The 22,188-nt window shown below is 43.3% G+C and overlaps 1 protein-coding gene across 1 annotated transcript in view; it reads right to left on the reverse strand.

Annotated features, from left to right (window-relative positions):
• The window catches only part of SH3RF1 (SH3 domain containing ring finger 1), a 154,404-nt gene that overhangs the window by 104,020 nt on the left and 28,196 nt on the right, over nucleotides 1-22,188 (reverse strand). The gene's annotated exons all lie outside the window — the stretch shown is intronic.

The following is a 22,188-nucleotide window of genomic DNA, read 5'->3' on the forward strand; positions in this document are numbered from 1 at the left end:
TGGAGCGCAGGCAGTCCATAACAGCCCAGAGCTGCAATTACAGGCAAAGTCCTGCTCAACTCTGGGCTAGAGCCCAGAGACAGAACCTTTGGGGAATTTGGGGAATTTAGCTGATAAAATCTAAGAAAGTCTCTATTGAGCATATCAGAATTGCGGTTTTTAAAAAAATGTATAGCTTGGCCAAATCTGAGTGGATTTTCATTCCCTCATGGAAATGCTAATCCACTACAAAATTGCAAGTCCCTGCGACAAAGCATAGGGGACCCAGAGCAATTCAAAGAAAAGGTCACCAGATTTTTTTTTACATAGGCAAAACCACCTATTTTTTCTTAGCCCATTCTCGGGAATAACTCAGTTGTGTTGGCTGAAGTTTATGGCTAAAGCGTGGACAATTAAAGGCAAGTGAAAGGGGTCTTATAATAGAAACCATGAGACAGCCTAAATAATACATTGTGCTACCAGTTCCACCTATTATAAAGGCTGACTGCTGCAAGGTATTATCATTCCAGCTTGCTTTTTGTAAGCTGTCATTCCTGTTTTGTAAGCTGTTGCTTCTTTAATATGTTTGCTTTTTCCAGAATGGCTGATGAAATGTTTTAGTTTACTACTAATGAGATCTACTTCATTAAGGAAAAGGAAGGGATATTTTGAAACAAACACACAAAATATAAAAATATGTTCATCATTATATTAGATATAACTTTAACCCTGAATTAAATGAAGGCCATAATTCTGAAGAGATTCTAACTCCATATTTTCAACACCTCAGTAAAAGTAATAAAAGGAAGTGCAGGTGTAAAGCCCTTTAAAAAAAATCAGGCCATTTTAATACAATTGCCTATATTAAAGGCTACCTGAAATTAAAGTTAAAAATTTCTCAAGAGAATAAGTGATTTAGGAGCCAAAGCCCCATTTTTAAATGTGACTTAGATACTTAGAACCTAAGTTTCATTTAAAGACAATGGTACATAAATGCTTAAGTCTCTTTTGAAAATGGGCCTTAAGTTCTTTTGGAAACTTTGGGGTGGGGGGGGGGGGAGGGAGGACATATATTAACATGAAACAATACTTGGGATCACAAGACACCGGCCTGTAGGAAGGGCACATTCGGCACTGCTGTCAGCTTCACCCATACACTTATGTGTGTAAATAGATAAGACTGAAAAATTCTGTTTTGCAAATTTATTTTCTTGTGTTGGATGCCCAACAGTGATCATGATAACAAGTATTAAAACATAATAAAAGGACATTGTCACACTAAATGGACCATAGAGATCCATTAGATCCAATATCTTCAAAATCTGACAGACTGTTTTGACATCTGACTATTACCAAGGATTACAGTATTCCTGAAGTTGGCAACTTTAACTGGGACAGCTAATGCCGGTCAGCCTAGCTACTTTATGCATACTGTTTATATATTACATTTCAAAGGATTGATTAATTAGAAATCAAAATCACCACCAGATGTATAACTCACAGAAGCAACTGTGCCCATTATTTGAAAACTGTCAGATTTCTGCCACCAAATCTAAGAAAAACGGATAGGTGCTTTGATAAAACACTTAATGTGATAGTAAATGCATAACTTACGATCACTTGAAAACAACTATTTTAAATAGGGTTGCCAACTTTCTACTCACAGAAAGCCGAACTCCCTTGCCCCGCCCCTCCTCCAAAGCCCTGCCCAGGCCCTGCCCCTTCTCCAAGGCTCCACCCCCCACTCTCTCCATCCCCCTCCCTCTGTTGCTCGCTCTCCCCACCCTCACTCACTCGCTCATTTTCACCTGGAAGGCTCAGGGGGCTGGGGTGCAGGAGGAGGTGAGTGCTCCAGCTGGGGGTGAGGGCTCTGGAGTGGGGCCAGGGTCCACTACTAATGCTGGGAGGTGGGGTGGACGAAATAATCTGTTAAAGCCATATGGGAAGAATGGTAAAAATGGGGTTAAGGTCGTGGCATATAGTACCTCTTTCCTTTGCCATGATCACCAGTACAAGAGCAGTTAAGAGGTTAATAAGAACATTTGCAAATATCAAGATTCGTACAGTATCTCAAACTGCAATCTTCATAATTTAAAAGTTATAAAAAGCATAACATGCGAACATATTGACTCTGAACTCTTTTAAGTGCATGTGCACTTAAGTATTTAAAAATGAACATTTGGCATCTCCCTACCTACCAAAAAAATAAAAAGAAATTCTTACGACAAAAGCATCAAAGCTGCACAAAATATATTATCAGCTAGACAATGCCGTCCAGATTGCTAGATTTTACATACTGTCAAGAGAATATAAGCACAAGATTGGTCAACCAAACAAGATGGAATTTTAAAATCACTACAGGAAAAACTTGTTTCTTGAGAATATGGATCAGGAGCCATTAAAGGGACAGTCAAGAGTGCATTTGTTTTTGTGAAGCAGTGTCCCTTGAAGCAACAATATTTCCTCCCTCCTTCCTTTACTTAACCAGATACTTCCCCCAGTGTTTCATGGTAGCAAGTAAATTCTTTGTATTCCTTTTCCTCCTATTTCCCTGCCTACAAAAGCCTGTTATTTCATGTTTCACTGCTGAAAATTGTCAGCAAAAACATTAAATATTACTATTATCTTGTATGGGTTTTCTCACACACACTTATCTTATTCAGTGAAGTTATTTCCACACCCTTCAAAGCTCCATGTTGCAGAAACCTGGTGTCCTTCCTTTCGACTCTTCAAAAATATTTTAAGAGCATATGGTAGGTTGACAGTTGTGTTTGTTTCTTCTTTATCCTTTTTCTTTTCCGCTTCCTTCAATCTTGTGTAATAGGCAAAGTACCAGTCACCGCAGGCTTTGACTACTCAACTAGTTCAGTCTCAAATAACCTTTCAAAGTGGGTTCCTGCTGTTAAGAAACTAAGATAGTTTTCACCAGTGGATTTTCTGATCAGATCATAATGGTTTGTTTTTTTTTTTTTAAAAATAAGGACAAAGATGAACTCAGGTAATCATTTAACATTTTGAAGAGTGGTATTTATCCTACTCATCTTTTCTGCAGCTGAAGTGTCTTCAATAGAGAAACTGCTGTTCTACATACAAGTCTTCCTTCTGGAAAACTGTTGCAGCATTTTAGTACTATGATATTAAATGTAATCCACTCTCTTTGAAGCTATTATTCAGTTTCTGAGACTAACAGGCACATTAAAATATCTTTAAATTATAGTAATAAGTTTTACATTGTAAACTTTATATTAAAATTTCAAGTTTTACCATAGACACATATCTGTGAGCTAATCAAGCATAAACTGTGTGTGAGTTGCATCTCCCCTTGCAACTAACAGTAAAGTATTACTGGCTAGCCAGAATAAAGCTTAAATCCCTCAGGCATGAAGATCAAGAAAAAGTGCACTCCTTTTGAATAATATTACATTTCACAAACTCTGTTACCAATTATATGCTAAGGCTGTCTTCTGCCAGAAATGAATTATGTTTCACCTCCTCCTCCAGAAAATAATTTCTTTCCTCTGGTATTTATTTTTCACAAAATTAAAGGTGGAGAGGGACTGCACAATCCCAAGCAGGAACCCACTGTCTGTCATTCTAAAATTCAGAAATTCATACCAAACAAATAATTAGAAGTTATCACTAGTATTTGCCCTCACTACCTTCCCACTTACTTCATTAGATTACAAAATCTGCAAGCAATTAACGTCTGTTTTACCATCAATAAGCTATTCAAGGCAAGGACCGTGCCTACCATAATGATGTCTAACAATAGAGGGCGTTTGGGTACTACTGAAATACAAATGAAAAAACAAACAATACAACTAAAACACAGCATTTCTACATATGAAGAAATTGAGCTATGAAACTGACTTCAGTTTGCCTTATTCACGTACTGAAGTTGGTTTCTTTTTTGGAGAAAGACACTGTTCTGCTGGGCATATGAATAAATATAATGTATTGTGTCATCCCAAACAATTCTACTATAGTTAAATGTTTAAAATTTGAATCTGGAAAAGATTAACTAACTTCAGTCATGCCTACTAATTGTTCCTGATAACGAGTGAACAAATTGAACAAGACAAGTAAGCAGGCGGGCTACAAGAAAGTGTTAGGAGGGCTATAAATTGCAAAATGTATATTTTATTATTTTTATGTTTTAAATCCTGCCCTTCACTCTTGATTTACTTTATGATTTTAACTGATAGGGAGTTCTTAATTTTCTGATCCTTGAAGTTCACTAAATTAAAAAAAACAACACTGGTTTCAGATAGGATACAGTTTTTATATTTTGGGGAGGAGGTTTGTTTTGTTTTTTGTACCTCAGTTTGCAGGAAAGTTTAAATACAACTTGATTTTAAACAAAATCAGAGTTGCTAATTAGATGTTGACACTCACAGTTTACATTTTCTGTAGCAAATTTTGCCTGTAACAACTCAAAGCTTTGCTCTTTTCCCTATATATTCATAATTCCTAATAAGATTAATATGAGAAGATAACAATTAGACCTCATCAGATTACTCAAAGCTTTATAAATGTTAGCACTATCATATGATTAACAGCAGAGACAGGGGAGGACATTTCCTGTGTTTGGCTTTTTCTGACAGGCTTTGTGGACAGAACTCAGAATAGCATCTCAAAGCACCACATCTGAATAGCAAAACGAATGTCTAAGACAAAACATGCTAGACAATCAACCTGCTGTTCTTTCATAATGCAGTCACGGATTTGGAACCACTTTCAAGATCTGGTTTCCACAGCAACAAAATCAGAAAATTCTCACAACTACTGCTTTCTATCTCCAATCAAAAAAATGCAGCATTAAACTGTATGTTAAATAGACTGTTAACCAAAATTTTGTCCTGCTATAATTCAATTGTATAAGCATTTCCACATTTAACTCCACATTCTCTGTTGCTTTCACCTTTTGCCTGGCTTTTTTCTAGTCATGCTCTCAGCATAAAGGTTTCATTTTGTTAATTTGCTTTGATTTTTTGTGGGGTGTTGTGGGAGTTTTGTTTGTTTTTTGTCAGAGCAAACATACTTTGGCTGGCATTAAGTGTGGAAAAGAAATACTTTCCCTATTATAAAAATAAATCTTGGTTTATTATGTTGTAAAACACTCTTAGTACCTAAACAACTGGGGCCAAACATTGCAATAATCCTCACTGAAGGGAAGTGCATTTGAGTATTCTGAGGAATTGGGTTTGATTTGAGTCATGAGCCATTTAAACAAATCACACTCAGCACACACAGTATATTTTGCAAGGAATTCTCACTAAGCTCATAAAATGCTCAGCTGAGGAAGGTCACACAGCTAATTTTAATAAATACTAACAAAAGGCAAACAGTCAATAAGGGAAGGGGATTGCCAGCTCTTCTTGCAAAGTAAAAATGCTAAGCTCTTGAAGTTTGCAGGCAAATTATTCTCTCCTGAAGACTTGGTGAAGTATATACGGGCTTCATCCTGCAGATTCTGAAAGTGCATGAGGCAGTTTTAAAGTGGTGCTCACCAAATATTTCCACGTTTGAATTTTTCCTATTTTTTTTTATCTTAAACATACTGTGTAACTTAGGAAATGCCATCCCAAATTAAATGAAGAAAATGTTAAAATTGTATAGCTAAACACTGAAAAGTCAGAAAATGAAATTATGGCTGCGTACACAAACTTACCTGTCCCAAAATGTAATAGTATGTGATCACATTATTTTTCAAACAATAGTAGAAATGGCTACTGACTGTAACTGTGGTTCTTCAAAACGTGATGCAGACATGTATTCCACTTAGGTGCATGCGTGCTCAATGCATCAGAGCTGAGCTGAAGAATTTTGTCTAGCAGTACCCATAGAGAGGTGCTGCTTGTGCCTCGCGGCCATAGCCCCATCCTTGGTTAAATGAGGATGGTCAACCCCAACCCCCCACCCCTCGGTTCCTGCGCACTAAACGCCCATAGACAAGACTCTGATGCAAACAGGACAGAGGGTGGGTAGTGGAATACACATCTGCATCACATCTTGAAGAACCATAGTTACAGTAAGTAACCATTTCTTCTTCTTGGAGTAGATGCAGCTGTTTATTCCACTTAGGTGACTCACAAGCAGTACCCATTGGAGGTGGGGCTGGGAATCTATTTAAACAAGCACTTCCTAAAAATCTGTGTCAGCGCTGGATGCTGCAGTAATGGTACAGTGATTTGTAAAAGTATGTATTGACAACCATGTGACAACCCTAGAAATATCCAATATTGAGATGTCACTTAAGAACGCTATTGAAGGAGCTTGTGCTATCATAGAATGAGCTCACACTAGCTGTTTTGCATACAGTCTGGATGCAGAAAGTTATCCACTTAGAGATCTTCTGAGAGAAGACTGCCAGTCCTTTCATATGGTCTGCATTAGACACAAACAGATGAACTGAAGCCCGAAAGGGTTTAATCCTGTCTAGATAAAAGGCCAGATATCATCTGACTTCTAATGTGTGAAGACACTGCTCCTCCAGAGATGAATGCGGCTTAGGGAAAAAACACAGGCAAATATACCACCTGGTTTAAATGAAACAGAGATGACTTTAGACACAGATTTCGGGTGTAGCCACAATGTCACTTTGTCTTTGGAGAATTACATGCATGGAGACTCTGTCATTAAAACCTGCAACTCTCATACTCTCCTCACAGATGTGATCACCACAAGGAATGCAGTTTTTTGACATGAGAGAGGCTCAAACAGAGGTCTCATCAGTGCCACTAACCATGTTAAGGTTCCACAAGGGAACCAGTTTTCACACCAGTGGATGGAGACGAAGGATTCCCTTTAAAAATCTCGCCTCCATGATACTCGAAAATACCAGTTTTCCATGAATGAGTGGATAAAAACCTGAGATCACCACTAGATGCACCCTCAATGAGCTAAGCACAAGGCCTGACAACGGAAGATGCAGCAACTACTCCAAGATGTCTTGGATACTGGCGAGCTTAAGAGTGCGACCTCTGTGACCAAGGAACATCCCAAAGATTCCATGGAGACCACGAGGCATAAGGATAGGGCATTGGTGGCCAGCAGGCACTAGGCCAGGGGGCCCTGTCCCAACTGCAAAACGAGTGTCAATCCTGGTGCTCAGAGTACTCTTTAAATGGCCCCTTATGTGGGTCAGGAGATGGAGAGCAGGAGGAGGAAGATTCTGACCTCAGCACCATGGAGCCTTGGGTTTCCAGGGATAAAGGTAGAGCCAATCCCTAGGGGGTGAGTAACTGGTTTGACTCATCCGTCACCCAAAATAAAGAAGGGACTGGTAGTGATGGTGGAAATGGTACCACCGCATCAAATACGCCTACATTGACCTTGAAAGTCAGCAAAGGCACCAAAGTAGCTGACAGTGCTGAAGTGGAGGGTGGTGAGACACACCATGGTAACATCAATGGTGCTGAATGCAACAGTACTGAGGAGTTTCCTGGAGACAGAGATGGTCCCTTGGTCTGATCAGAGCAACAGCCCTGTTTCCACAGGCTGCAGAAGGGGAACACTGAGGTGCAGTCCCGATGGACCCAAAGGTTCAGCAGCCCATCCAGCCAACAGTACACTGATGTAGCCCTGGCAGTCTTGGATCAAGGGAGAGGTCGGGACAAAAAGGCAGAGACATAGCCAGCTGGTAAACCACTGGTGCGGAAACAGTCAGTGCAGGCATCTTCCTCATCGGAACCAGACTCAACGGATGCCGCGGGGCCAGAACCAGAGTTGCTGGTACTTCCGTTATTCACTCCCTTCCTTATAATTAGTCACTTAAGTTTTATGTTTTATAGCTAAACCCAATTTACTGATCTGTTGTTATACATATTTTAACAGTATAATTACCCTTGCTTCATATAAAAGTAGTTCACGTTAAAGACCTGTTTCCAGTACTTTATTCACTTTACTGATTTTCTGGTTAAACTTTCACCCTGTGAAGCACATTTCACAGTTAATAAGTGAAAGATAAGTGAATCTGGTAAGCCCTTTCTAGAATATTGTATCCTTCATGGAATCTATTTTTCTTTACCTAAACCTAAATTCATCATTTATATTGCAGTGGCACGAGAGATGCCATCATAGAAACATAAGTGTAAGACTGGAAAGGACCCCAATAGGTCATCTAGTCCAGTTCCCTGCATTCAATGCAGTACTACGTAATAACTAGAGCATTCTTGATAGTTGTTTGCCTAACCTGTTCTTAAAAACCTCCGATGATGGAGACTGGACAAACTCTCTAGGCAATTTGTTCCAGTGCTTAACTACTCTGACAGTTAGAAAGTTTTTCTTAATGCCTAACCTAAACGTCCCTTGCTGCAATTTTAGCCCATTGCTTCTTGTCCTATCCTCAGACATTAAGGTAGCTGGCCTGCAGATCTCTTGGATTGTGGCATCTGTGCGAGGAAGGCCGCTGATGATGCCGTCAAGTGTGCCGTTGCACCTCCGCCAGCTCATAGCAGTATCGGATGCAGGCCGTAATCCATGACAAAATCCTCTGAATAGACACTAGACGACCTTTCATCCTTTCTGCCACCGCAACAAACAACTGTGCTGACTTACAGAATGGCTTTGGTCTCTTCAAATAGAAGGCCAGCGCCCTCCTGATGTCCAGGGTGTGCAGTATGCATTCCTCATCCGATGCATGAGGCTTTGGAAAGAAGATGGGTAAGTATATGTCCTGACCAATATGAAACTGGGAAACGACCTTGGGCAGAAACGTCAGGTGCAGACGTAGCTGGACCTTGTCTTTGTAGAAGACTGTAGAGAGTGGCTCCGAAGTAAGCGCCCTGATCTCGGACACCCTGCAGGCCGACATTATCACAACCAGGAATGAAACCTTCCAGGAGAGAAGCAGTAGAGAGCATGAAGCCAGAGGCTCAAAGGGAGACACCATGAGCCTCGACAGCACAAGATTCAGGTCCCAGGAGGGACCAGATACCACATGTACGAATAGTGACACTCCAGACCTTTTAAAAACCATGGCATGGGTGAAGATCAACCTGCCTCGGAACAGAGGCTGGAAAGCCAAAATGGCAGACAGGCGGACCTTGTTCAATGAGAGGGACAAATCCTGGAGTTTAAGGTGCAACCATAGGATGTCCTGCAGCAGGGCCTGCTCGGCCCAAATATGCCATTCTGAGGCCCAGCGTGAACCTTTTCCATTTGGCCAGGTAGGTTGCCCTAGTGGAGGGTTTCCTGCTGCCCAGCAAAACCTGCTGAACATGGGTTGAGCATGCCCGTTTGTCCACGCTAAGTCATCCAAGTAGCTAAGCCAACAGGTGCAGTGCCACCAGGTTCGGCTGCAAAAAGCTGCCTTGGTTCTGGGACAGCAGATCTGTCTGAAGAGGCAATTGCAGTGAGGCGGCTTTCAAAAGGCTAGCAACATGCCGAACCCGTTCTGGTGAGGCCACGCAGGGACTATTAGGATAATCATCGCCCTGTCTTGCTTGACCATCACAAGGACTCTGTGAGTCAACGGCACTGGTGAGAAGGTCCTGCTGAGGTGATCCGTCAAGACGTTCTTGGTTCCTGGTAGGTGTGCGACTATCAGCTGAATGGCATGCCGCACACAAAAGTCCCAAAGTCGGATAGCTTCTTGACAAAGAATCGAGGACCTGGCACTACCCTGCCTGTTCATGTAATACATCGCAGGGGTATTGTCCATCAGGACCTGCACCACCTTTCCCTTTGAGTGAGAAAAGAAAGGCCAAGCAAACCACTCTGAGCTCCCTGACATTGATACGGAGGGCCAGATTGTCCCACAGCCAGTGGCTCTAGGTGCTCAGCTTGCCCAGGTGGGCTCCCCAGCCCAGGTCCCGAGGCGTCAGAGACCAGGGTCAGCAACCGGGACAGGGTCGCAAAGGGGACTCCCTTCAACACCAACCACAAGTTCAACCACCAATCCAGGGACGACATAACACGGTCTGAAATTTGCCCTTGATGAACCAGTAGTTGAGATATGGGAACACCTAGACCCCTCAGCATTTCAGGTAGGCCACCACCAGTACTATACATTTTGTGAACACCGTTGGGGCCGATAAGAGGGCAAAGGGCAGTGCCATGAATTGAAAATGGCGTCCACCCGCTATGAAACAGAGGAAGCACCTGTGACCGGGAATATGGAAATAAGCATCTTAAGTCGAGGGCAGCATACCCGTCTCCCAGATCCAGGGAGGGGATGATGGAAGCCAGGGAGACCATGCAAACTTCAACTTCTTGAGAGACTTGTTGAGCTGATGCAAGTCCAAGATGGATCTGAGGCCCCCTTTTGCCTTTGGGATTAGGAAGTAACAGGAGTAGAACCCCTTTCCTTCCATGTCCTGAGAAACCTTTTTCTTTACCCCCAGGTGCAGGAGATTTTCAACCTCCTATACAAGGAGTTGCTTGTGAGAAGGGTCCATAAAGAGGGACGGGGAAGAAAGGGGGGTGGAGGGAGGGATGTCCGAAAACTGCAGGGAATAGCGCCAAGATACTATGTCCAGTACCCAGCGATTCAAGGTGACCCACGACCAGGCCGAATGGTAGGGCCGAAGATGGTCAAGGAAAGAATAAGGTGGATGTGGGGAATTGACTGGGGCATCGCTCTCGAGCACACCGTCAAAATGAGTGCTTCTGGCCCATGGGATGCTTTGCTGAGCCGGGTTGCACGGGAAAGTGGCAGGAGGAAGGGCAGAGATGACTAAAACTCGTGTCTCTGTCCCTCCTCCACGAAGACCTTTGATGAGGTTGCCAAGGACTTAGTGAGGGGGACGGCCGGAACTGCTTGCACACTGCCTGTGGCATATGCATGCCCAGCAAGCGAAGGTGGGTCCTGGTGTCCGTTAGCCCTTTTTGATGTGGGAGAGAAGGAGGAAGGAGTTTGCCACAGGGTCTTGGCAATCTTGAGGACCCCATCATGCACTGCTAGTGCGACATGGGTTGAGGTAGAGGCTGACAGGATATTAAACAAAAAGTGTCCTCCTGCTCAGCCATCTCCTCCACCTCCAGGACCAAGTTCTTGGCCATCTGAAGAAGCATGGCCTGGTGATCCTTAAAATCGTCTGGCAGGATGGCCCTCATGGGTCCCTCGACTGTCCCGTCAGGGGATGAATACGAGGACTGTACCACTGGGGGAGGCCTTGGTCCTCTTCCCTCAAAGGGGGTGGCAGGCTGAGGAGTGGGCAAAGCCTCCTCCACCTCAGCCTCCGGGGGTGCCTCTCTCGAGCCCTGTGTTGCCAGCTGCTGCTCCGAGGCAGCGGCAGACGAATGGTGCGAAGGGGGCATCGCCATGACCCCACGCATTCCAATAAGGTCACTGCGCTAGCCATTGGTCGGGCTGCCACTGCGCTGACAATGTTGATGCAGCCTCAGGTGCCCATTCCTGCTGATGGAGTCTAGGTGAGGGGTCGAACTGTCCTTCTGCACAAAAGGAATCCCCTTCCAGTGACCATGGTGGGGCGATAGACACCTGTGTGTGTTTGCTGGCTTTCACTGTCTGAGACAGTGCCTGATCGAGGGGACCGGTATCGTGGAGACTGGTGTCGGTGCCAGGGGAACCGGAGACGGGATGGAAAGCACTCCCATAGGTTAGGCGACTGGGACCAGTGTCGAGAAGATGACCAGTGCGAGGACGAGCGGTGTTGGTAGTTTGGAGACTGGTGCCTCCTTTTAGGCGATCTGTGTTGAGATGGCGGGGACCGCGATCGTGGTGCTGGTGACCAAGGGCAACCCCCAGAGGATCTGCACGGTGACTCCAGTGACCTGCGGCACGGAGGTGGAGAGCATGCCGTCATCTTCCAGGAGCAGCGGTGCTCCATTGCTCCCTGAGGAGTCTTGGTGGCTGGCTTGCCCTCTGGGGGAACCTTTGCCGAAAACTGCAGCACATGCTGTGTCGGCGGCGCGGACAGAAGCCTTTGCTCTCTCAACACCGGGGGAGCTTGCAAAGGCTTCAGTGCAGTCAGGGGTTTAGGTACTATGCCACTCCCAGGAGTTGAAGGAGGACCTTTAAAGGGGCTAACAGCCCCAACTGGAGAAGTGCAAATGCGTGGCTCCAGAGTGGCTGGGCGGCCTGACTCAGGTCCTTTGCCCGAAGACCCCTGGCTCTTCTTTCCAAGTGCCGGGGAGCTGTGCTTTCTCGCCTTCTTCTTGGGTGCCAGTGACAGGGACCGGTGTCAGGCGGGGCCTGAGGCGCACTGCACATGGGTGCCAAGGTACTCGGCGAATCCTGATGGGATGGCTTGGAAGTCAGACGGAGGGCGGACTCCATGAGGAGAGCCCATACACAAATATCCAGCTCTTTCTGCATGCAGGGCCGAAAGTTCTTACAAATATGGCACTTGTCTTTCATGTGTAACTCCCCCAGGCACTTGAGACAGATGCTATGGGGGTTACTTAAGGCATAGGCCTGTTACAGACAGTGCAGGGTTTAAACCCTGAAAACAGGGGCATGTCCCACCTGGGGCGAAGTCTCAGCTGGGACTACCTACTAGCTACACTTGACGAGAACTACTGAAAACAAACCATGTACAAGGTCCTAAGGCTTGAAGTCAGTAGAGATGAAAAACCGCTAGCCCTTGTTATGCAAGGAAAGGCACACCATGGGCGGTAAGAAGAAACTGAGCAGCCGCAGGGCCGGCAGCACCAGATATACCGACGCATGAGCGTGGCACTCAAGGGGGTGCCAAAGCCGGCCCTTGAGTGCCATGGATACCGCCAAGGCAAAAAGTCTGATGACTGCGCATGCACACCTAGAGTGGAATCAACATGAGCAAGCACTCGAAGAAGAATGTGGTGCCCAGAACTGGAGACAATACTCCCTGCTGATAAGGCCTCAGCTGGAGTAGCGCGGAAGAATTACTTCTCGTGTCTTGCTTACAATACCCATGCTAATACATCCCAGAATGATGTTAGCCTGTTTTGCAACAGTGTTACACTGTTGATTCATATTTAGCTTGTGATTCTCTATAACCCCAGATCCCTTTCCAGAGTACTCCTTCCTAGGCATTCATTTCCCATTTTGTGTGCGTGCCGCTAATTATTCCTTCCTAAGTGGAGTACTTTGCATTTGTCCCTATTGAATTTCATCCTGTTTACTTCAGGCCATTTCTCCAGTTTGTCCAGGTCATTGCCAAAGCACTGGCAACCCCTCCCAGCTTGGAATTGTCCGCAAACTTTATAAGTGTACTCTCTATGCCATTATCTAAATCATTGATAAAGATATTGAACAGAACTGGACCCAGGACCGATCCCTGTGGGACCCCACTTGATATGCCTTTCTAGCTTGACTGTGAACCACTGATAACTACTCTTTGGGAACAGTTTTCCAACCAGCTTTGTACCTACTTTATAGTAGCTCCATCTAGGCTATAGATCCCCAGTTTGTTTATGAGAAGATTATGTGAGACAGTATCAAAAGCCTCCCTAAAGTCAAGATATACCATATCTACCACTTCTCCCCTATTCACATACTATATGCTGTACATATGTATATTAAATGAGAATCCCTGCCCCAAAGAGCTCACATTCAAAATAGACAAGATGGACAAGCGAGCAAGGTAGCAAAAGGGGGAAGGAGGTATAATTCCTGTTTTACAGATGGGGAACTAAGACTCAGAAATTGAGTGATTTGCCTGAGGCCACATGGGGAGCCTGTGGCAGAGCTGGTAACTGAACCAGGATCCAAATCCTATTTATAACCGCAAGACCTTTCTCTCAAATAAACTGAATTTAAGTAGACAAGAATAACATTTCTAAGCACATCCTATAGATACCAGAGGGTTTTTTAAATTTTTTAAAAGTACACCTGTATCCCGATATAATGCGGTCCTCGGGAGACAAAAAAATCTCACAGCATTATAGGTGAGATCACATTATATCGAACCTGCTTTGGCCCCCTGTCATAAATATAAAGGGAAGGGTAAACCCCTTTGAAATCCCTCCTGGCCAGGGGAAAGCTCCTCTCACCTGTAAAGGGTTAAGAAGCTAAAGGTAACCTCGCTGGCACCTGACCAAAATGACCAATGAGGAGACAAGATACTTTCAAAAGCTGGGAGGAGGGAGAGAAACAAAGGGTCTGTGTGTCTGTCTATATGCTGGTTTTCTGCAGGGGATAGCCCAGGAATGGAGTCTTAGACCTTTTAGTAAGTAATCTAGCTAGGTATGTGTTAGATTATGATTTCTTTAAATGGCTGAGAAAAGAATTGTGCTGAATAGAATAACTATTTCTGTCTGTGTATCTTTTTTGTAACTTAAGGTTTTGCCTAGAGGGGTTCTCTATGTTTTTGAATCTAATTACCCTGTAAGATATCTACCATCCTGATTTTACAGGGGGGATTTCTTTATTTCTATTTACTTCTATTTTTTATTAAAAGTCTTCTTGTAAGAAACTGAATGCTTTTTCATTGTTCTCAGACCCAAGGGTTTGGGTCTGTGGTCACCTATGCAAATTGGTGAGGCTTTTTATCCAACATTTCCCAGGAAAGGGGGGTGCAAGTGTTGGGAGGATTGTTCATTGTTCTTAAGATCCAAGGGTCTGGGTCTGTAGTCACCTAGGCAAATTGGTGAGGCTTTTTACCAAACCTTGTCCAGGAAGTGGGGTGCAAGGTTTTGGGAAGTATTTTGGGGGGAAAGACGCATCCAAACAGCTCTTCCCCAGTAACCAGTATTAGTTTGGTGGTAGTAGCGGCCAATCCAAGGACGACGGGTGGAATATTTTGTACCTTGGGGAAGTTTTGACCTAAGCTGGTAAAGATAAGCTTAGGAGGTTTTTCATGCAGGTCCCCACATCTGTACCCTAGAGTTCAGAGTGGGGGAGGAACCTTTACACCCCCCATTCCTTGTTCCCTGACCACCCCCTCCAGAGACCCCGTCCCTAATCACCCCCAGAACCTCACCCCCTACCCAACCCCCCTGTCCCGACTGTTCCGACCCCTATCCACATACCCCGCCCCCGAGAGGGACTCACCAGCAGCAGCGGGAAGTGGAGCAACGCAGCCCCAGCCCGCTCCACTCCGCCACCTCCCAGCCTCGGCGCTCCGCTTCCTGCCGCTGGTGAGTACAGGGAGGTTGGGGAAAGGACGCCCTCCGTACTCACCTGTGGCGGGAAGCGGAGCGATGTGGCCCCAGCCTGCTCCACTTGCCTTGCCCTGGCCCCAGCCGTGTCGCTGGTGGGGGGTGGGGGTTGGGGAAAGGTCCTGCACTCACCTGCAGCGGGAAGCGGAGTGCTGCAGCTGGGAGCTGGCGGAGTGGAGCGGGCTGGGGCCAGGCTGCTCTGCTTCCGCCACTGCCGGTGAGCACGGGGGGATCCCTTTCCCCAAGGCCCCTCCCCCAAGCGACATGGCTGGGGCCGGGGTGAGGGAAGTGGAGCAGGCTGCTCCCGGCTCCCACTAATCCCCCGGGCCACTCTGGGACTGCGGGGTCTCCAAAAGTGCCCCCCCCATCTCCTGCCTCCCAGACCCAAGGGGGGGAGCCCCTGACCGCCCCCAAGACCTTCTGCCCCTTTTCCAACCGCCCGGCCCGGCACCCTTAACACGCTGCTCAGAGCAGCGTGTTGGAGCTTTACCACGTTGTATGCGAACCCACATTATATTGGGTCGCGTTATACTGGGGTAGAGGTGTATGTTTTGTTTTTACCTTATTTTCTCTAATGTTACGTAGTTTTCTATTGTTTCTTTTCAGGATACAATGACTCAACAGTTTATCTAGAATACTCCATGTTGGCAGGCTAGGTACGATGTGTACAATCTAGGTTTGGGAGTGACCTTGAGCCTCCTCAAAGACCTTGAGCCAACTGAAATTGAACTGAGATTATGCTCTTAGATTCATCTTGAAGAGGGTTTCAGAGTAACAGCTGTGTTAGTCTGTATTCGCAAAAAGAAAAGGAGTACTTGTGGCACCTTAGAGACTAACCAATTTATTTGAGCATAAGCTTTCGTGAGCTACAGCTCACTTCATCGGATGCGTACTGTGGAAAATGCATCCGATGAAGTGAGCTGTAGCTCACGAAAGCTTATGCTCAAATAAATTGGTTAGTCTCTAAGGTGCCACAAGTACTCCTTTTCATCTTGAAGAGGGGTTGCAAGATGAACTATTGTTAAACAGATCCTGTTAGATTTAATGACTTCCTCCAAGAAATATGTAATATGTTTGCTCATCCTTTCTCCCAAAAGACACTGTTCTCTTGGCAATTATAAAAAATAAAAAAAAAGTGGGGGATGGCAAACAGTAAAAAAAGAATTTCAGGAGAGTGCCAGACTAGGAAACAAGTTTTGATAGAAAACCAGAGATATTCTTAGTCCTAAATCAATTCTCTAAAATACAGTACCTCCACAAGACAGTTTGCAATAGCCAGCAGTTTGGCACTAATGCTGTTAAAGTGCTCTGAATACAGATTAATTTTGCTCAGTATTTCTCATTTTACCTGCCTTAAAAATTAAAACTGCAATCATTTTGATAAATGGTCTGAAACACTGTCTAATTTCACTGCAGCGTCTGAATTACCATATTTCTCTGATGACATGCTATTTTGTAAGTTATTACAGAAATAAACTCCATTTAATCAAATATATCTTTGGGCTTCCTTACAGCAACAGTATGTGGGGGTGAGGATTTATTCTTCGCCTCTCCTTGGTCAAGGAGTGAAAAAACATTAAAAAACAGAAGTATTCTCTGTCTCCACTGATACCAACAGACCCTGACCAGAATGTGTGGTGCTGGAAAGGGGGCCAGGCATACATAATCCAGGCATGGAAGAAAATTGCCTATTGTTAGGAAAAAATGGATTTGGGACAGATTTTTGTATAATCTATGCTTTCTATACTACAAGGTCTTTATATGTAAAAACATGTTATTGTACTAATACAGTACCTGCATGCACATTCATACACTTTAATGGAAGTAACTTTCCAATACAATTTAATATTTGTCTCAAAGGGAATAACAGATGTGAATCATTAACTGTGAAAACATGTTATTTTCAGTTTCAGTGTTACTGCTACTGATAGTAAGAACAAATACATGGGCAAGAAAGCCTTCACAGGAAGTCAGAGATCATCTTACAAGGTTTATGCAAAATAACTATTTCCATGTATTTGATTTAAGGCCACTCACTTGTGGTTCCATTCTATTTCACCACTTCAGAATTATGGACCTGATACAATGCCCATTGGGGTCAAGCCATATGTGGTAAATGAAAACTCATTAAAAAGTATAATTCTGCTTTTCAGAATTTTGGATTGTCCATTTTATGCAATTATTTCTGCATCATAATACAATCATCCCTGAGCGGCAAACATTTGCTGTATTAAGGGAAATTCTGTGAAGAAGAAAAGTATAATGATTTAATGCAGATGAGTAGAGTAATCTAACAAAGAAAAATATGTAAGGGAATTTTATTGTGAAGGCAGCCAACAGAATTCATACACATGCTTAAAAAAAAATATCACTACCACCACTACTCTTCCAACAGGAATATCACTGTCAGCTAATGCGTTAGCATAGTAAGACAGAATTTATTTCTACTATTGTACAGACTATTGCAGAATACTGAATTCTCATTATTTGAGAACTCTCTAAAGATCTACATTATTTAACCAAACATTAAACCGAAATGGTCTTCAGGATGTTTAGTACAGGGGTCAGCAACCTTTGAGAAGTGGTGTGCCAAGTCTTCATTTATTTATTATAATTTAAGGTTTTGCATGCCAGTAATACATTTTATATTTACAGTGGCCGGCGGATGGAACCCCAGACTAGCAGCAGGCTGAGCGGGGCCAGCAGCAGAGACCCCGGCTGGCAGGGGCTGGCGGATGGAACCCCAGACCGGCAGCGGAGGCAGCAGATGGAACCCCAGACCGGCAGCAGGCTGAGCAGCTCAGCCTGCTGCCAGTCTGGCATTCCGTCTGCCAGCCCCTGCCAGGAGGTGTCCTGGCTGCCAACCTGCTCAGCCCGCTGCCGGCCCGGCATTCCGTCTGCCAGCCCCTGCCAGGAGGTGTCCTGGCTGCCAACCTGCTCAGCCCGCTGCCGGCCCGTGGTTCCGTCCATCCAGGCTGGCAGCGGGCTGAGCGGGGCCGGCGGCCGGAACCCCAGACCGGCAGTGGGCTGAGCAGCTCAGCCCGCTGCTGGTCTGGGGTTCTGTCCGCCAGATCCTACCAGGCCGGGTCCCGGCCCTGCTCAGCCCTCTGCCGGCCCAGGGTTCCGTCCATTCAGGCATAGATGACTGCTTTTTTCCCATTGCACCCCTTTTATTTTAAATGTTATTTCTGTGAAAAAGAGGACTCCATAATCTATTTTAAAGAATAAAATTAGAAATTATCTAGTGCTGAATTCAAGCAATGGCTCTAGAAGATCCAGGTTATTTGCCCAGAAGAATATACTTGTTGTAGTAAAAAAGCAGCAATTCTTATCCACTCAGTCAGAATATTGGCACCCTAACTCCCTCCTTTGCTTCCCCAACCAGTTAACCAAATTTACTAGCTTTCATCTGTAAAATCTGCATTAATATATTAAATATCCTCATTCAAAAAGTGTAGTGATTAATTTGATAACTTGCTCTTTGAAATAATATGCTTATGAAAGACATTCAACGTGGTTTTAAAAGCAGAAAATGTCTTTACACACAACAAAAGAGGATTTAACCTCCTCATCACATAATTGGGCACATAAGTGGTTTGATGACTACAGAATTGCAATATAGTGCTCAATCTAAAGAAGGTCATGAAGAGTTAGTTCTAATTATGGGCTGTTTTCCTCTGTCCAAGATGACCTTACACTTGCTCTTTGACTACCTTAAATCCATCTCAACTGCACAGTATCTAGTATGATGCATGTCATCAGCCGGATAAATTTTTATATTCAGAGAGTTTGTGGTTAAAACACTTGTAACAAGTAAAAATCCATAATTGTGATAATGCCTTTAAAATTAACAACATTAATTAAAAACCATCCTCATGATGATCCAGAGAAAAGTTACGGAAAATTGGGCTGATCTCAACTAGTAATTTTGGTATTTACACACACTTGTACAGAATTACTTTCTTCTTCCTTCTAGTACCATGCAGATGCTATAAGTTTTTTGTTCTGGAAAGTAAACATCTACATTTAGTTCTCTCTCCCTCATCAAGAATTCCTGCACAAATCACAGGTTGGTGTTCAGTTTTTAAATTAACCAGTTTATTATTACACATACCCGCAAAGGTACTACTGTTTATTCATTAACAGTTCCTTCATCTTATCTCAGCAACATTTTAGATTACCCGACAGAATAAGATTACCACATTCTTTTGAAACAATACAACCTGATGATATTTACAAGTGGTATGGACTTTTGTTTTTGAATTAGTCTTATGTTATTGCATTTAGAAAAAGAGCCTAGTAAACTTTGGATACAGTTCTGTATTCAAAATGAAAGGTTCCTTGCATTACTACAAAAAGTCCTTGGAATTTCTCTGTTTTTTCCTGAGCCCCATTCTGTGATGTATTGTTAGCTACATTTTACATACAAAACGCAGTAGGAAAGGCAATCCAATATTTTACATGTACCAACCCAATTAAAGCAAAATTACAGAATTGTGTTCTAAATAGTCAATCACAATGGATTTTTAACCTTTTTTTAGAAAAAGGATTTGGAATTTCTTTAAAAAAAAATTAAAAATTCAATAAGATAAAAGTTGACTTTGGCTATATTTTTGAATTTAGGGCATGTTTTAGGAATACAGTTGATGTACTTTTTTCCCCCCCATTATTGTCTTTGTTTCAGATTTTTTAAAAGACATCCTCTGAAATGCCTCTTAATTATTATATCTTTCCTTTTGGTTGAAACAACCGCTATTCCTCCCAAGAAACAGAATGACAACCATTCTTTACAGACACTGTCTGGAACTGGAATTGTATTATGATGAAGCTTAGAGGCTAATAACAGTTGATTACAAAAATTGTATTTTTTTGTATTTTCACTGGGCATTGTGTGTGTATGTACATATACACGCACACACTGAGTTCAACAACAATTTAGCATTAATTACAGTTCTTCGTAGTCTTTATACAGTTTCTGGATTTTTCATAACAACCAATTTTGTTTCTACATTTCCAATCTCCATCCCACTCTTGAGACATATCATTGTGCAGACAGCACAGTTAGGAGAACATCTTGATTGGTATATGGGCTGTCCTCTTACCGCTGCCCAGCTAATGTTTGCTTTTGATCAACACTATGGACAAGGCAAAAGAAGCCCCATGACTGAAAGCCACATTCTGTGTTCCATGGAACCACACACAGCAAGTTGATGCAGGTCTGAAAACTTGCTGCAGTTGTCTTATTACAAGATGAAGTCCTGACAGGGAATCTAAGCTGTTAGCTGTGAGGACAGGGGAAAGCATCCTAATGAGCAACTACACTAGGAAAAAATTAAATCAAAATAAATACATTAAAAAAGGCACCTACCCAAGGGTCTAGGTGCACGAGTACTTCATTAATACAATTAAACGTCCACGACATTAAATGATTAGTTCAACAGGAACTCAACCTGCCAGACACTTTCTACCCCTTCATCATCTGGAGGGACACCCTCAGCCTTCTCCAAAAACCCAGTCAAACAGATGGCTTTCGCAGTGTGCCTGGAAGGACATAAAGGGCTAGTCTACACTGGCAACGCTAAAGCACTGCTGCAGCAGCGCTTTAACATGGCTCGTGTAGTCACAGCAGAGCCCTGGGAGAGAGCTCTGCCTGCGCTCTACAAAAACCACCTCCATGAGGGGCGTAGCTCCCGGTGCACTGTCTACGTTGGCACTTTACAGTGCTGAAACTTGCTGCGCTCAGGGGTGTGTTTTTTTACACCCCCGAGCAAGGAAGTTGTAGCGCTCTAAATTGCCTGTGTAGACAAGCCCAAAATGTTGGCTATTTCTGACCTGTATTGCAACTCCACCAGTACTAGCAATGGAGGGAGTATTATGATAGACCAGATGCCAATATTTTTAACACGGTGTCATCTAGACCTGCTCTGATCAGTGTTGGGTAACACGGTGGTAAAAATGCCAGTGGCTAGCCTACAGCACTGCTCTGCTTCCACCATTGTTAGCCCGGCTATGACAATAGTGGGAGAATTATCAGAGTAAATAAAGCCTTGCTGGAAATTGCTGCAATAACCATACTAATTATTCTAGAGTAGATAACATCCTAGGGAGTTCAAGCCAACCCATCAGCCTTTTTTGTGTGTGCTCTACTTATTTACAATTCAAAAATCCAAACACTTAAATATGGCAATAAAATAGTTGCCAACCACAAAGCAAACTGCGAAAAAACCATGAGTTTAGAAACCACTGTGGCTAAGAATACACAAATGTCATCCCCAGCTTTTTAGAAAGCAGAAGGTTTTATAAAAACAAGCAGCACACAAGGAGTCATTTGTAGAACAGTTACAGTTCAACAGAATCATAATTCTGACTTTTGACCTTGATTTTGAATTCTCAACACTACAGCATTTGTGTAGCTTTAATTTTTAATTTTCTTGGGTGTTAGGGACTTTTTTTTTTTTAAATAAACAAAAACTAGCATTTGACTGTGCACGGCCACTACATTTCAATGCAAGTTCTAGTCTCAAATTCAAACTGTTTGCCCTCTGCATGCATTGCAATCTAGAGGATTCAAAATTTAATATTCTATTTCTGGAATCCCAGCTGGAAGGATATACTTCACGTTGGGCTGCTTCAGGTGACATCTTTAAAGCAGGAAAAGTAGAAATCTGAGTTGGAGAAAATGGCGGAGTAGGAAAACGTTGTCAGGATGCAGGAAAGACCAAGAGATGAGTATGGCTACAGAGAGACACATACACTACTCCTGTGCACGTAAGCACCTATAATCTGTGTGCTAATTATAATTGCTAATAAGAGGATAATATAGCCACCATATTAATTTTCACTCATTCATCACTTTTTTAAATAAAACTTTTTTTTCAAACTTAGCAAAAGATCATGGGTTATAAACATGGCAAGCCTGAAGTTTTAAATCCAAAGTTACTGAGCTAAAAAAAATATATATATATTTTAATGGAAGTGCTTTAGCTAGTGAAAAGTCATCATTTATTCATGTGCTGATAAAAACAACTAAATGACTGGAATAATTTACCATGGGTCATACTGGAGTCTCCATCACCGACCAATCTTAAAATCAAGATTAGATGCTATACTCTATTTTTGGGGAGAAGTTCTCTGGCCAGTGTCATATAGGAAGTAAGACTA

This window comes from Eretmochelys imbricata, chromosome 4, assembly GCF_965152235.1.
Source record: "Eretmochelys imbricata isolate rEreImb1 chromosome 4, rEreImb1.hap1, whole genome shotgun sequence".
In the NCBI taxonomy this organism is placed as follows: Eukaryota; Metazoa; Chordata; order Testudines; family Cheloniidae; genus Eretmochelys; species Eretmochelys imbricata.